The sequence below is a fragment of the Pogona vitticeps genome, chromosome 1 (assembly GCF_051106095.1).
Source record: "Pogona vitticeps strain Pit_001003342236 chromosome 1, PviZW2.1, whole genome shotgun sequence".
Taxonomy (NCBI): Eukaryota; Metazoa; Chordata; class Lepidosauria; order Squamata; family Agamidae; genus Pogona; species Pogona vitticeps.
Window position 1 is genome coordinate 21,599,835 of NC_135783.1, and position 17,155 is coordinate 21,616,989.

The window sequence follows — 17,155 nt, forward strand, 5'->3', positions numbered from 1 at the left end:
TTATGTGACTTCTCTTCTGCACAGTGTTAGGTTACAAGTTAGTAACAAAAAAATTAAGAACTACTACTGTTCAGTTCAAAGTATAGGGGTCATGGGAAGCAATTTTAGAAAGCATAAGCCTAAGCATAAGAAGAGCCATGCTGGATCAAGCATTCTGATCACACAACTGAAATTGGTAAAAATGAATTAATAGTAGCACAGCTTGGTTCCTACCAAAAACTATTAAAATACCCATGTTAGCACTTGACCTGATGACTTTTCCTATGATCACAATAGGCAATAATAAGACTGTCTGACCTCAGTATATTCAGATTAAGTGTAACACAGGTAAACCACTCAATGTATTTCTTCCTCAGAATTTCTGGCTAATTTTCTAGGAAATGCCTTTCTAATTGTGTCTAGAGCCAAAAATCCTCTACACACCATTTGTTCCAGTATTCTAAAACAACAATTTTTAGTTCATGGTCCCATCAACCTTTCCATAATGATTCTAGAACTTCACCAGCACTATCCACAGTGAGAATAAAGAGAAAGAATGCAATTTTTACACTTGTAAGTATTGATAAGGCTCACAGCAACCTAGTTAAGTCAAAAAATGCACTGTTCTGTTTTCCTTTGGCAGATTTACTGAAAAACTATGCCAATGTTAAAGTGCCACAGACTGAAAGATATTCATAAAGATAAACCAGATTTCACTATGACAACACATTAGCAATCCACAGTGCAAAAATTATTTTCTGCAGAGGCTGTTAAATCGAGAATAGGCAATGACCTGAATTTACTGAGGCACACAGTGCATATCAAATTTTGCAGATATTAGCCTTCTATAGCCTAAAGAACATTTACTTATATGAGTTGCCTGCAAATAGCCTAAGCTTCTAATCTCTGAAATTTTACAGCAAGTTTCTTGGCTCAGGTTTTAGTGATTAAAGGGATGGACGTGTTTACACAAATGGGCACTTCCACATCACTCTACTTCACTATTCTGCAGGTGACCCTAAGCAAACATTTTTTTTGCGTGCCAATTTGCAAGGCAAGCAAATACCATGTTCTTCATCTGCCGCGCATGTTATCCTAAGGCTTAAAAGACTTCCTAGATATTTTTACCCTAGAAATGTCATATTTCCTGGTTATCAAAAGGAAGCCATTTTGTATATAAGGGATCTAAATACAAAGTCAGTATTACATGTGTTACCAGAATAAAATGGAACAAGAAAAACACTTCTGCTTGATTAGGCTATCCAGCCAGTTACAGTAACCATACTGAATATTAATTCATGAGAGGCAGTTTGTTAGGGCAAGAAATGCACCTCTTAAACGGTCCTGCGGGGGCCATAAAGGGCGGGAAAGAGGTGGGGGAGGTAGGAAAAAATGGGATCAAGTCTCTACAAATAAAAATGGGATCAAGTCTCTTACAAATCTGACATATTAAAGTCTATTCTTCTATAGAATCAATTTATTTTGTTGTTTATTTCTCTACAGAAAAGAACCAAGAAGCACGAACAGAGAGCTCATCAAGAGATGAGACCTCAGCGGTGTCAAAAAGGAACTGAGCCAATCGCCAGGACTGGTGGACCACATGTGTTTGGTTCTGGTGAATGCGTGTTTGCGCTCTAGAATATTCCAGAGATCTATGCGAAAGAACAGATTAATCCATTAGTGAACATTCACAGAGATCACGAAGAAGAACCATACTGCATATTAATTCATTATAAAAACATATAATATTTCTAGCTTTAAAAAGGTATAAAACTTGCATTAAGTGTTTCTATAGCATTTTGTATAGAGAAAGATGTTGTATTCTTTTATCATTTCCACAAACTATCCTATGAAGCAAAGTCTATTTGCCCAATTTACAGATTAGGAAATGTGACTAAAGGGAAGTGACCTATTCAATAAGTGCTACTTCCAACATGACAAACTGAGTACAAACAGTAATGTAGGATGATGAAACATACAAAGCACAAGTAGTTATGTGAAACAATGACCCATGCCACCACAAATGACTACAGCTATCCACTTTAATGGATGGTTAATCCATGTGATTTACACATTAGGTTTCCAGGCACAATATTCACCGCATCCCAAATTCCCCTCTGTTTATGGTTCGGTGGTATGAAAATCTGAACACAACATCAGTCTAGATAAACACTGAGCCACAACAGCAAGAATATGTCAAAGGCTGTATTTCACTAATTAAATTATCTCAGGTAGCAGGACTATGACAGAAAGGCATGAGAGTGTAGGGAGATGCCGTCACTCAGGGAAGCCAGTTACATCAATCTTTCACAGTATCGACTTACTACAATCATTTCTTACATATATATTTTAGCCATATATTTGACTCAATGTGACAACACTCTAACTTGAGATATGGACAAGTCAGTAAAGCTTGCTGTCATTTTAAACAAAAAAGGGAGACTGCTTTGAATGAATTAGTGGCTGATGACAAAGTGGGCCACAAACCTGGAACAACCATAAACCTCAAGGTAAAATGCATGTGACCAATTCTGAAACACGCCATTACAGCTCATTTGTCAGTACTGAATTTGAAAGCCAGGTAACTACAGAAGGCTATAAATATCCCTAAGAAAAGAATCAATTTCAAGCCTCAGTCTTATAGATGAATCTTGTTTCATTCTTCTCCTCTCTGTGGCATTCACTCGAAGAAAGAAGAACCAAATCTTCAGGGCCATATACAATGCCATCCTGACTCATTATGACAGAAAAGTGCCTCTGAAGACAGCAAAACTGCTGAAAGGACATTTTAATATGGGCTGCCTGACGTTTCCCACCACCACTGACAATATGCCATCAGGATGAACTCGACATCCACCCAGTCCAGCTCAGGACCTTGCAGTCAGCCAAATCTGGAGCTCCAACACCTGCTCATGGTTTTACCTTCCAACGTGAGTTAAGGAGCAGAGGATCCTCGAAAGGCTAACGTCCTCCCCCCCCCCGTCACCCCCCCCCCCCCAAAATCAAGGTTACAGCGTTGACTAGAGCCCGAGTTCGCATTTGCCACCTCTTGAGCTGCAAAGCCTCTGCATGGCTTTTGAGAATCCCACAGTCACTAAGTCGAAACAATACTTTTGAGAAGGGACCCAGCCTTTTCTATTGCAAGGGCGGGCAACGTCATCTAAGTGGAGAGGGGGGGGGGAAGGAAGGACGCCACAAGGCTGGATATTGAGGGAAATCTTTCTCGGCAAAGTCCACAGTACAGTACTGACGGCCCTGCAAGGACCCCATCCGGCTTGGTGGGAGAAGGAAGGAAGAGAAAGCGCCTCTGTCTCTGTCTCTCTGTGTGTGTGTGTGTGTGTGTGTGTGTGTGTGTGTGTGTGAGTGAGAGAGAGAGAGAGTGTAACAGAAAGCGCCGTGTGTGTGTGTGTGTGTGTGTGTGTGTGTGTGTGTGTGTGTGTGTGTGTGTGTGTGTGTGTGTGTGTGTGTGAGTGAGAGAGAGAGAGAGAGAGAGAGAGAGAGAGAGACTCCCGCCCCACTTCCCTTAAACCTCACTGCGGGGGTGGAAAGCTGCTGCCAAGGAATGTCGCCCGCTGGCCCCTCAGAAATCAGGCCTTTTTCGAGCAAGAGAGAGAACGGAACGGCCGGGAAGGGAAGCGAGCGCGCAGCCAGCCTGCCTGCCTGCCCGCCCTCCCTTCTCTCCGCAGCTGGGTCCCAGGCGGCCGCCCTTACCTACCTAAGCCCCGGTTGGGCAACGTCGGAGACGGCCGTTCAACCTGGCCGTTGTGCTGCAGGGCCGGTGCATCGCTCCGCTTTCCCTCTTCTCTCTCTCTCTCTCTCTCTCAGCGCCGCGCTGGCCGCTGCCTCCCGAGTCCCCCCAGCATCGCCTCACTCCGCCTCCGAGCCCGGCCAGGAACTCCCACCGCTTCCCTTCCCCTCGGTCGCGACAGAGGCGGCGCGAAGCCCCCTCCTCACGCGGCCTGGGAACGGCTCTTCCCTCAGGCCGAGAGAGGACGAGGAACAGGCACTGGAGGAGGGAGAGCGGGGGGGGGGCGGAGGGAGAGAAAAGGAGTGACAGCGCCACAGCCAATAGGAAGGAGGACGTATCTCTCCGTCACCCAGCCATTCGCCTAGGCAAAAGACGCGAACGGGAGGTGAGCACAGGACGAGAAGCTGCCTAGAGCAACGCCCACTCCTGGGCTTTCCTCCGTTAGAAACCGAAGAGCCGAGCCGGGGTCCTGGAAAGAGTAGACACGCCCCCTTCCCCTCCACATTCCCCGCCTATTATGACGCCATCTTGGGTGCGGGCAAATAGCAGGAGTTGCCGAAGCTACCATTTTGGAAGAGGGAAAGAAATATGGCTAGCGGATGGGGCCGGGCGAGTTGCAAAGGCTCTTGACAGTTTGAGGACGTGGGGTTAATGTCACGCAGACTCCGGAACGGAGTCCTAACGACAAACTCTACTCCTGTATCCAGCGGTGCTTTATTCCCGAGTGCATCCAAGAGAAGCAGATTGTGAGCCACACTTTCTTGAAACGCAGCACTGGAACGCGCACGAGTTGGAATCGGAGCGTCCCAACGTGTCAAAACCAGAGAACACGATTCACGCGAACGAGTAGAAAAATCGGGGGTTATCTGGCTTTCACACCCGAATTAATGCCGAAGTATGGCCCTTTGGTGCCAGCTGCGACCACATTAGTAAAAAATGAGAAAAATGCTCCTGGACTGGAAAAGTCTGACTCGCTTTATTTTTAATTGACATAAAAGAAAAGGCGAGTCAGCTGGGAGTTCTTTGCCCCCAATCTGTCGCTGTTGCCTCTGCTTCCTCAGGCTGCCACTTTTTAACATCACACCCATTCGCACCGGATCAGGCACCGTGATTGCTTCTTCACCCGATGGCTCCGTTTCAGAATTGATCCAGAACGGAGAGAACTACTAAAAAGTTAAACTCGTTACAGTCTCTCTTACTCCCAGTAAGAGCCCTTGACTGCAATGGGTTTAACTGCCCTATCAAATAGGTCTTCTCCAGAGGTGGACAGCCAGCTTCTCCCAATATTTACCTCTCTCCCCAACCACCTAGACACAAAGCGAAGTGGGGAGGAAACCAGGCGAGGAAATCGGCACTTTCCTGGTTTGACACCTAATTTAAAGGAGTTCTTTTGTACCTGCGCCTCCTGCTGGGCTACAGAAAAGCTCCCTTGGCCAGCTGCCTAGGCCCTTCGCCTCCCTGTGTGGCCAGTTAACTCGCACAGAACTGAGAAACTAGAACCCACTAATACGACTTGATAACGAGCAAATTTGCATTTCTCTGGCTGCTCCAGATGTGGGGGTGGGATAACGAACTCCTTCAAAGAGGACACTGGTTCAGATGGGGGAAATCTGCTTTGCATATAGCCCATGGTGCATTGCATCTGAACAAGTTAAACCATCTCCCACAAATTGTAAGCGCTGAGAGTTTATGTGGCCAGTATCTTTTGATGTAGTTGCGGCTTAGCTTAGATGTCACAGCAACACAATTGTCATGATAGGGAAAAAAATTGTAACTGCCAGCTTTCTCTATCATGACAAAGGCGACCTCCACCTTTCTCTTTCTTCTGCGATGGTAATTTTTGAATTTTTTTAGGTCCGTCAGTGGGTCACTTATATGCTTGTGTGAAAAATAGACTTAGGTTATTTGTGGTTAGGTTACCTATTCTTGTCAGAGTGCTGTCTCTGTAGAGACAAGGGGAACAAACTTCACCGATGGCCTGTCTTCAAAAGACAGCAGCTACAGAGAGAGACCCCATACCAGTGGTGGAAGAAATGCAAACGTTGATGGTTGAGGAAAGTGGGAATACCTTGGCAGGAAAGAAATGAAAATCCCGGACAGAGGTGGAGGTGGGGTTTGCTGATATAAAAGGGGGGGGGGAACTGCCTCCAGGTTGGGAATGGGTTTGGATGCAAGACCCATGGACTGGAAAGTGGGAAAGGCTCCGAATACCAGAAGAGGAGGCAGACTATAGAAGGCGAAGAGAACTGACCCAGAGACGGTCTTATTGGGGTGAGACGGAGGCTAAAGAGTGGAGGAGGAAATGTGAGGGAGGAAAAGGAGCATGTAGAGAGAGAAAAGAGGGAAAAAATTGAATGGATGGTGATGGAGACCCAGATGAGGGGGTACCCGTCTGACCGTGGCTGACCTTTACACCCTGGTTACACCCTCCAGGGACATCGCCTGGGTGGACGTACAGGACGAGGACACAGTACCCCTATTGAAGGGAGAACCCGGACTACTACTGAACTCTGATCCCCTGCGTGACTGGCCGGGTCCTTGGGTCACTGTTGGGGGAAACCCTTTTAAAGAAGAAATTTGGAAACCCCTCTCTGACCTGTTATTAGGAGGTGACACAACTTGGAATGCTTTTGCTGACACTGGTTTTCTATTAAATAATGCAATAAACATTACTCCAATTTCCAAACCTCAAAAGTCTGCTAATTTATTTCGAGAGCAAGAAGAGCCACCTTGAGAACACTCACATTTGGAAAGAAGCTCCTTCTTAAAAAATGCAGTTTTACAGAATTTGATAATTAGCCCATGCCATTGTATATTTAAAGCAGTTGATCTGGTTCTATGGCTGATGAAGTGAGCTTGCCCACAAAAGCTCACATTTAAACGTAAGTCTTTGCAGGGATCCCCAGCCTTTTTCACCCCGTAGGAAGGCAGGGCACCCCCCCCCACATGCTCATGCACAAACAGCGGCCCTTGCACAGGCACACTGGAACGCATGGGCAAATCAGGTGTGCAGGGGTGAGTGTGCGTGTGGGGGGGGCGTGGGAGGTCCGTCTCCGTGGCCCGGTTCATCTCAGGGCATGGACTGGCGCTGGGCCATGGACTGGGGGTTGGGGACCTCTGCTTTAAGTTACTACCACATTTTTGTCTTTGTTTTTTAGTTTGTTTTTACCTACAGTGGTTCTAATAAAGCATCTTGCCTAAGTCGCCTTGTATTTCAGCTTTTACGAAGTCGTGTGGTTATCATCTGAAAATAACAGCAAGGTTTTTCTAGGTTACGCCAAAAAAAGTAGGCTACATGGTCCAGGGTTTCCAAGTATGTAGCCCTGTTGCTTTGGCATGTTGGCAAAAAAAAAAAAAATCTCCAAACAAATAATGCAGTAGCAATTTAAAGATGAACAGCTTTATTCCAGTGAATTAAAATTCACCTTCTTAAAAACAGGAGTGCAAATAGTATCCCCTACTCCTGTTATTGAGTTAGTAGATTTTGAGCCACAAAACTTCAGACTATCATAAAAACTGTTTAGTCATTAAATAAATAAATGTTGCCATCAAGTCAATTCTGACTCATGGTGATTCTTTTCAGGGTTTTCCAGGTAGAGAATACTCAGAAGTGGTTCACTATTCCCTTCTTCTGGGGAAATCCTGGTATTGTGCAACTTGCCTTTTGTCCACACAGGCTGGCTTTTCTCTCTCGAGGCGCACTGGGCAATCAGTCTCCCAATCTCCGGCTCTGCCAGATACATAATCATCCAGGATATTGTGGTCTTCAACATGCTACAATATTTTGCCACACCCCTTTCCCTCTGCCAATGTGTTCAACAGCGTCCCTGTTGAATAAAGTTGAACTTTCCATGTGTAAAACATAAGAAAATCGGTTCATATGCATGCATATGGTTGATTGTAACTGAATAAATCTGAATTCCTAGTAGGAATTACATTTCTTTCTGAATTACATTACAACACTTCTAAATGGTTTTCTACACTTTGGTTCAGAAAGAAAACTAAGACTTGGAAGAGCATTGTGAAGGAATGGTAAGTGGAAAAACTGAAATATCATGTTAGACAAGTATTTTATGGATTCCATGGACCACCAGAAAAACAAATATATGTGTTGTAAGAAATCAAGCCTAAACTCTAGATGCTAAAATGACTCACCTTCTTTGGACACAGGAATAGAATACATCAGAATACAAGACACAATGGAAAGGGCAATAATGCTAAGAAAAGTGGAAGGCAGAAGGGAAAAAAGATCTAATATGAGATGTTTTGACTCAATACAGGGAGTATCACTCTTTATTTTTGAGGAAGATCTCTAGAGGCCATAAATTAATAGGATCGCTATTAAGAGATGAGCACAGACTTCGGTTTGGAGGTTTGTGCTGGTTTGTCAGCACGGCACCACAGGTGCCATACATTCCCTTCCCCTAGCCCCAGCCTAGCTGACTTCCGCACTGACCAGCCAGTGCAAGCTCTTCGTCTCCTCCTCTTCAGGCATTTGATCACTCCTGGCAGAAATACGTACTTCCCTCCTCCGGCAGCTGCTCACTCAGATAAGGAGGTGGGGTAGGGATTCCTGCAACGTCGAGTGGGTGACTGCCAGAAGAGGCGGAGGAGGGAAGCACGTGCTCCTGATGGGACTGGTCAAATGCCTGAAGAGGAGGAGGGAGGGAACATGCAGTACCTGTTGTGCTGCATCGATGATCCAGCACGAACCTTCGAACTGAGGTTCATGCCCATTTCTAATCACATAGAGCACACTCCTATACTGCAGTGAGTCCTGGACCCTTTGTGCACGGCAGGAGAGGAAGCTGAACATGTTCCATATGCGTTGCCTCCAATGCATTTTTGGCATCACCTGGTATGACAAAGTTCCAAATAGAGTAGTCCTAGAACGAGCTGGAATTTTTAGCATATATACATTACTGAAACAGCAACATCTACGTTGGCTTGGACATGTTGTGAGAATGGCTGATGGTCAGATTCCAAAAGATCTCCTATATGGAGAATTAGTGCAGGGAAATCGCCCCAGAGGGAGACCACAACTGCAATACAAGGATATCTGCAAGCGGGATCTGAAGACCTTAGGAAACAACCTCAACAGATGGGAAACCTTGACATCTGAACGTTCAGCCTGGAGGCAGGTGGTGCATCACGACCTCTCCCAATTTGAAGAAACTCTTGTCCAGCAGGCCAAGTCAAAGAGGCAGTCCCGGAAGCAGCAAAATCAGGGAGCTGGACAGGGGACAGATTGTATTGGTCTTCAGTGTGGAAGGGATGGTCACTCTCAAATTGGCCTTCTCAGCCACACCAGATGCTGTTCCAAGTCCTCCATAGAGAGCAAATTACCATAGTCTCTCAAGACTGAAGGATGCCTAACTAATCACCATCAGTTGGAAAAGACTTGATGGCACCTAACAAACTCTTGAAAAACCAACTGCATTAGAGAAACAGGAGGCTGTCTTAGTTTGCAAAAGAAAAGGAACAAAAGGTCACATGACACATTAAAGCCTAAAAATTTAGCTTACTCTGAAACGAATTAATCCTTAATCTGCCACAAGATACTTTCTTATAATGACATATGGATTTTTTTTAAATGCACACAATTAAGATACAAGGCTATAATCTTATTCATGCTTATTTTTGAATTGTCTTTTTCCAAAATGAACAAGCAAAATAAAAACGGACTAAATTTGCTAGTTCATTTCAATAAATTTGATAAATTTTAAAGTGCCACACGACTTTTTCTGTTGATATTTAGTTTAGAATCTTTACTTTCTGAGTAAAGCAGGAAAAAATTATTTAAAAAAAAATTATAAACATTGTACAGTAATTATATATGGGTTATTGTTGCTTTTAAAATACCTCACAAATTAACAATTAACCATAATTTTATTTGATGGGTAAGACATTTTGATACTGAAATCAACTGAAATGAGGAAAAATATATTGAGCAGTATAGTCCAACAGGCACAAGGTATTCCAGCATGAGTGTCAGATGGAAAAGGAAAGGGCCTGAGTTCAATGACTGCCAAAGCCTAAAGGTCAAGCTACCTTTTGAGGAAAAAGGCAGCGTAAAAATATTTTAAATAAATAAGGGATCAAAGTAAACCCCACAATCCAAAATGAAGTGAAAAATTTAGGTCAAGCTCATTTTGGAATTATGAGTGAGCAGCACTGGCCATGTTTGCCAGTCTCCCCCCCCCCACAATGTTATTTGCCACTAAGAGCATCATGGCAGCCAGCATTCATGAGCAAAGCATTTGAAGGTTTATAGATACTAGGATGGAGGACACTGTATTAGTTGAGTTTGTTATGCACCTGCTTAAGGGCTAGGGTTTCTCTTGTGCTAGTAACAGTTGTGTCGAAGAAGAAATGTCCATGACAAGTGGCTCCTGCTGAATTTTTTCTGACACAACTATGAAAGGGGCAAGAGCCCTATTCTCCATTTCATGTGGCTGTATTATTAAAAGCAAAAGGTCTTTATCAGGAAAAAAGGTACCAACAAAGGACATAACAATTTATGCAGATTCTGTATATTGGAAGACACCAGATTTGTGAAGCTATTTCTGTAGTGTGTTGTTTACAAAACAAAAACACAATTCATTCGCGAATGCTTTCATGGCCGGGATCTAATGGTTGTTGTGGGTTTTTCAGGCTCTTTGGCCGTGTTCTGAAGGTTGTTCTTCCTAACGTTTCGCCAGTCTCTGTGGCCAGCATCTTCCGAGGACAAGAGTCAGAACTCTGTGCTCTGGATGCTCTGTCAGAGGACAGGAGTAGCATTCTGTGCTCTGCTACTCCTGTCCTCCGAAGATGCTGGCCACAGAGACTGGCAAACCGTTAGGAAGAACAACCTTCAGAACATGGCCAAAGAGCCCGAAAAACCCATAACAACCAAAACACAATTCCTTCATCCGAATCAGGTGCAAAGAGCATGTACTTAGAAGGAAGAAGCAAGGTGTTTCTGACATGGACATTGACAAGAGATTTTTTTCTGAGGTGTGTATACAATAGTGATTGCAAATTGTGCACATAAATGTGCTGTAATAGTATGCACTATCTGGAAAACCAAATTTACAAGCAAAGCATAGTATGACATCATAATTAGTGTTAGAATATCAGCTTCAGGTAACTTGTCAGAAAATGGAACCAGAGTTCTAGAATCATTTCCTTTATCTTGCCATCAGGAGACCAGAGTGTACAGCAACAAAACTTCACTAAAAATTGTTATGGTCTCCTATATATTTGGTGCTGCTGACAGAACTGCCTCTCTCCATATGAACATTAACAGAATGATTTGATTCCCGCTGGTCCAAAATGGCCGCCGGAACAGCCGAAATGGCCGCACACAGCGTTTTCACGCCCTCCCCTTGTTTACCAAGGGCGCGAAAATGCTGTGCGCGGCCATTTTGGACCCGCCGACCAGCTGATCTGGCAAACTGCTTACCGCCCTTCGCTCTGCGATTTTTGCCCTATGCGGGCAACGTTTTGCGATCGCATTTGCGATCGCAAAACCGGCCTTGTAGAGCGGATTCATCGCTCTACGAGGCGCCCGTTGTGCGAGGCACCACTGTATTGTGACAAGTAGTCACTGGTAGCCTTATATTTGCTGAATATATGATGATGGCTAAAATGCAGAAGCCTGTGCTGCAGGGTCAGAAGACCAGCAGTCGTAAGATCGAATCCACGCGATGGAGTGAGCTCTCGTCGCTTTGTCCCAGCTCCTTGCCAACCTAACAGTTCGAAAGCATGTAAATGCGAGTAGATAAATAGGTACCACCTTGCTGGGAAGGTAAAACGGCACTCACTAGTCATGCTGGCCACGTGACAACAGAAACTGTCTTTGGACAAGCGCTGGCTCTATGGCTTGAAAAACTGGATGAGCACCGCCCCCTAGAGTCGGACACGACTGGACTAAAAATATCAAGGGGAACCTTTACCTTTACCTATCTAAACTACCCCCAAAACCTCCCTCTAAAACCAGGCTGGGTTTATTGCAGTGTGCAGCAGGATGAAAACTTTTTATACTTTACATTTTAATTGTGCAAATTAACCAAGAAGGTTGACAACTAAGACCTGCCTACTATTAGGCAGAGGGGCCAATGTTTTCATGCAACAGATGACGAGAGGCAGCAATTCTCTAGTTGCTCCTCTTGATTCTTTACATCCCTAACGTTCTCATATGCGGAAGGAGAAACTTTTATGTGCTACATGGCAGCCAGTCCAGGTGGAATGGGAGAACGAGTGCCATCTTGTCCTTAATGTCAGGTAATGAATTGTCTTAGCAAGCTCTGCTGGCCACCAGTGTTTAATGTTTTTGAACACAGGGAAGCCATTTTCATCGTCTGCCTCCAGTAATACAAGATGCCTTTGAGATGCCATACTGTAGATGGATCTGTGTAAAATCTAAGAAAACGTTTATGCCAGTGTCCTGTTTCTTCTTTTCTCAAGATTATTCCATACCCCCAATGCCTCCCAAAGAAAAGAACAAGAAAAAAAGATTCCAGATGACATTTATTCAGCTAGTTGCAGGATACGTTACACAAACTCACACCACCCAAATATGACCTGGACTACACAGCAGAATGAGGTGTGAACAAGGCCACCTCCTCTCATCAAGACACATAGTAATACAAAACCAGCCAAGTTATTTTGGCATGTGAGCCAAAAAATCCCACAGGCACCTCTCCTCAACCCTAGTAGTAAAAATACAATAATTACAGAGTAAATACCAGTGTGCTTGCTGCTCTTTCATGACATCAAATATCTTCTGGCTGAGACAGCTGCCTCATTTACCTAATGGAAGCTCCAGCCCTAGGGGAGAATGAGGTGGTCAACCTCTGAATATCATCAGGGAAGCTCACCAGCCTCAACATAATATGGCTGGTGAATATTGCTCGACACATCAATCATTATTTTATTGCTAGATTTGTAATCCTATTCTTCTCAATGTCTTAAAATAGATAAGCATCTCAAAGGCATCTACTATGGTGCCAGTTAAAGAAATTTAAGTTCAACCGGTATCTTATTCATTCAATGCAGAAAACCGACATGTAATATTTTGGATTTCTTTTCAAGGACTAACATGGCTATCCTTTTTAAAGATGTGTCTATGCTGATGCTACTAAAATGAAGAATCATTTAACTACAGTGGTGCCTCACAGTACGACGTTAATTCGTTCCAGCGAAATCGCTGTAAAACAAAAATGTCGTAATGCGATTTTAAAAAGCCCATAGAAACGCATAAAAACCCGATTAATGCATTCCTAGGGGCTTGAAACTCACCGTCCAGTGAAGATCCTCCATAGCGCGGCCATTTTCGCTGCCTGTGCCGCGAGGAATCCATGCCAGAAAAGAGCGGGCTGCCATTTTGTTTACCCGGTGGCCATTTTGAAACCGCCGCTCAGCTAGCTGAAAATCATCACTTTGCAAAAGCGATCGCAAAGTGAAATTCGCCCATAGGGAACATCGTTTTGCGATTGCTTTTGCGATCGCAAAAACATCGACGTCTAGCGATTCCGTCGTCAAACGGAGCACCCGTTAAGCGAGGCACCACTGTATCTAGGAATCCTAAGTTAAAACCTATTGTTCTAGAGACTTGTCACTTCCACTTTTTACTCTTAGCTTTTCATACAGACATCTGTAACAGATCAGTCCTGTTTGAATATTGGTCACAGTTCAGGTTCTGCATAAAACAAACAAGAGAATTTCAAAATATTTCCCAGAAGACATACCGTATTTTTCGCTCCATAAGACGCACCTTTCCATAAGACGCACCAATTTTTAGGAGAAGAAAACAGGAAAATATCATCTGTTTTCTTTGCTCCATAAGATGCACAGACTTTCCACCCCCGTTTTGTGGGGGAAAAGTGCGTCTTATGGTGCAAAAAATACGGTATTCCACTTTCAGAAGCTAGGATTTAATGCTCGGCAACGTATATTGTTAGTTGTAAGAGGCCGATACTTTACACAAACTCACATGAGAGAAATGTGGCCTCAACTGAACAGCAGAATGAAGTGAAAACATGGCCAGCTCAAGGTATTTCGTTGCCCGAGAGAGAAAAGCACACACCCTCCCATCAAGAGACACAATAATACAAAATCAGCCAAATTATTTTGGCACATGAGGCAGAAAATTCCACAAGGACTTCTCAACTCTGGCCTTTACTGATTGATAATTATGTTTGCTAATTTTCAGTTCTCCAGAACTCTTTCCAATTTTCCTCCTTAACACTGATTGATAATTGCTGACCAAGCAAAGACTCAAGAAAAGAAACAGCACTGTTCACTGGGTTCCAATTAATTCAAATCCGTTTACAGATTCAGAATTATTATTCCTCTTCTCCCTAGATGTTCTGTATGGCTGCTGGCAGAAGCAGCTATTGGATGAAAAATTTCCTGGGAAATTTGACAAAGAGTGAAAGAAAAGTTAAACAAAAAGTTATGTAAATTTAATGTATTCCTTTTGTTAATACAAATCATTAGTGTTTTAGAAGCTTTCTTTCAGTAATCAGTGAAAGAACATGAAAAAAAGAGAGCATATTTCATGTAAACCTGAATGAAAGGCTCATTCCGAGTCACAACACAGTGAAGTAGACTAGATAATCACCTGCTCAATAATTTTATAGCCATTTAAATAAACCAGTTATGGTACAGTTTTGTGCCTTTCTGGTCTAGTCATAAGAATAATCACATTGAACACAGGTACTCCACCGGTAACCGCATGCAAAGAACTGCTATCGTTTCCTGTGCCTATTCTTATTTATTCTCCATTCTCATTCAGTATTCTTATTTCCAAATTGAAGATGGAAGGAAGGGGAACTGCTGGATAGCTCAGTGGTTTAGCCATCTGGCTGTGGAGCCAGAGGTTGGGAATTTGATTCCCAACTGTGCCTCCTTGGCTTAGGTAGACTTGAAATTCCATAGGGTCCCTTCCAGCTCTGCAGTTCAAAGAAAAAGATGATGATGAAATTGAGGTTAGAGGAGAATGTCTTGTTAAACCTAGAATTCAGAAAAGTAACTCATCCACGCAAGAAAAGATCAAGTCATGATTTTGCTTCATATAAGGCCATTTCTTTTGTGTGATGCCACACAATCTTAAAAGTGCTTACTCAGAAGCCAGCCATATTGCACTTCACTGGGTTGCAACCTTAAAATACAATCCACTGCATTTCTTTTCAGGAGTCTTGGGGCGTTTCAATGGGATTTAACTCCCAGCCAACTGGATTGAAACCTCATTTATTGTGCGCCAGGAAAACGATCAAAGGATGGGACTGGAGCTCTCAAAAACCTCATACTTGTAGTCAACACAGCTGCTGGCCGTGACACGGGGTTTCCAGATCTTTACTCCAAAAAAATATTATTATTATTTTGGCGAAGTTTGGCACCCAATCTCGCATGAGGATACCTCTTAGTTCAGAAAACAGAAAAGAGCGGGATTTTACGCCTCAGCTGGGGCCACTTAGCTCTCTCCGCTGCTAGATCCCAGGCAGCTGCCTTCACCTACCTAAGCCCCGGTTCGGCAACAGCGGAAGCGGCTGCCCAAGTTGGCCCTCGTACCGGCGCATCCTCTTCATTCTCTTCCTCTCTCTCTGCCTCGCTTCTTCCCTTCCCCTCCCCTCGGTCGCGACAGAAACGGCGCGAAGCCCCTCCCCTCCTCACGCGGCCTGGGAACGGCTCTTGCCTCAGGCCGAGGGAGAACGAGGAACAGGCATTGGAGGAAAGGGAGCGGGGGGCCGGAAGAAAAATGAGTGACAGCGCCACAGCCAATAGGAAGGAGGACGTCTCTCCGTCACCCAGCCGTTTTCCTACAGCAAAGACGCGGGCGGGGGGGGGGAAGAGAACAGGCCGAGAAGCTACCTAAAGCAACGCCCATTCCGGCGCTTTCCTCCGTTAGAAACCGAAGAGTCGAGCCGGGATCCTGGATGGAGTAGCCACACCCCCCCTTCATCTCCACATTCCCCGCCATCTTAGCTACGGGCAAATATAGCAGAAGGCGCTCGATTGACCGCCCATTATGGCATAAGAAAAAGAAAGATGGCTGACGGGCGGGGCGAATTAAGGGAAGGCGGCGACAGTTAAGGATCGAAAGTTGGAATAGCCTGAGGGAAATGTCACGTAGGTACGACCAGACTCGTTAATAAACATCCCATTATATCCACCGGGGTTTATTCTCGAGTGCTTGTAATAAGAGAAGAATCTGACACATTTTCTTTAACAGCATGGAACACGCATGCGTGGAACCCGACAGAACGCATATCTAAAGGACATAATTCGTACAAACGATTTTTAAAAATCAGTGCTTGTTACTCAGAAGTATGGTTCTTTCGTGCACGCTTCTTCCACGTAACTGCAGTTCGGCAATCCGTTCATGAAGAGAAATTCCTTCAGGAATTTTCTCCGTATATCTGACGAAGTGGCTTTGTCCACGAAAGCTCACATTAAAATACAGTACTGTATAATCGTTAGTCTTTTAAGGTGCCACATGTTTCTGTCTTGTTTTGTTTCTTTGGACTTTGCCTGATACAACTGCATAGACTGACACAGGTGCCTCTTCTAAAACTCCCTCAGGTGGGCAACCAACGTCGAAGCGGAAGGTGGTTCGGATGGAGGGAGAAAGCTTTTCATATAAGCCATGGTGCACTCCGCAGGTTAACAAAAAACCAAGTTAACAAAAAGCAAAACTGTCCCGCAAACTGTATGGAGCAATAATTCATATGGCCAGTATCCCCTAATGGTGCATTAACTGAATTTCAAAACAGTTACAGAAAATTTGTCCTGTATCCAAGTAGCCCTATTTGACTTGATTATTCTTTGATCTTTCTACTTTGCTTTGAGGTCTGTAAGTAACTACCAGATGCTCCTGCTAGAGTCTTGTGGTGGAAGGAAACACTCTGTGCCATTCATCCATTCAGCAAGGTGTGATGCTTTTTCAATGCTGGTGGGGGCGAATGTTTCAGCAGCCAGTAATAAACCTCCATGATTCATTATGAGCTACAGTACATCCATTTGTTTGACATGTACTGATGTGTACCATATACAGCAGGGGTTCTCAACCTTTTTCACCCTGCAGACAGGCTGGGGAAGGCGGGGCACCCCCACGCTCGTGCAGATGTGTGCTGAATTGAATTTGAGAATGGTTTGATATTGAATAGGTAGTTAAGAGTCATTAACTTTATAAAACACCTTTCCCAATGAAAATAAAAACTGCTGGAATTTGTTTGTTGATACAGTTTTATCCACTTGCTTCCATTTTGCACTACCATTGTGAGGGGCTGGCTGTATGTGTTATCACAGTGAGTACTTCCACTTCCAATTTTGTTACCACCCTACTGTAGTTTATTGTATTTCTTCTGAGTCAGTATGTTCTTACCAATATATTGATTGGTAAGATCATAGATTTAGTTCAGGGGTCTCCAAACTATGGCCCGC

General features: G+C 44.1%; 1 protein-coding gene and 1 long non-coding RNA gene across 4 annotated transcripts in view; one reads left to right on the forward strand and one right to left on the reverse strand.

Annotated features, from left to right (window-relative positions):
- The window catches only part of SOCS5 (suppressor of cytokine signaling 5), a 50,832-nt gene extending 35,374 nt beyond the window's left edge, over positions 1–15,458 (reverse strand). Inside the window, exons 1-2 of one of the 3 annotated variants that reach the window (XR_013540285.1) lie at positions 15,231–15,458; positions 3,695–7,554 (exon numbers count right to left, since the gene is read on the reverse strand). The gene's annotated coding sequence lies outside the window, so the exon portion shown is untranslated. Of the gene's footprint in view, positions 1–3,694; positions 7,555–15,230 lie in introns of those variants that run through there. The other 2 variants (XM_020796902.3, XM_020796901.3) reach the window with 2 other exon arrangements.
- A 99-nt stretch (positions 15,459–15,557) lies between these two features.
- LOC144585753 (uncharacterized) lies at positions 15,558–16,898 on the forward strand. Its single transcript, XR_013540289.1, has 2 exons — positions 15,558–15,845; positions 16,295–16,898. It is a non-coding gene; the product is annotated as an uncharacterized LOC144585753 (long non-coding RNA).
- Positions 16,899–17,155: the final 257 nt, after the last annotated feature.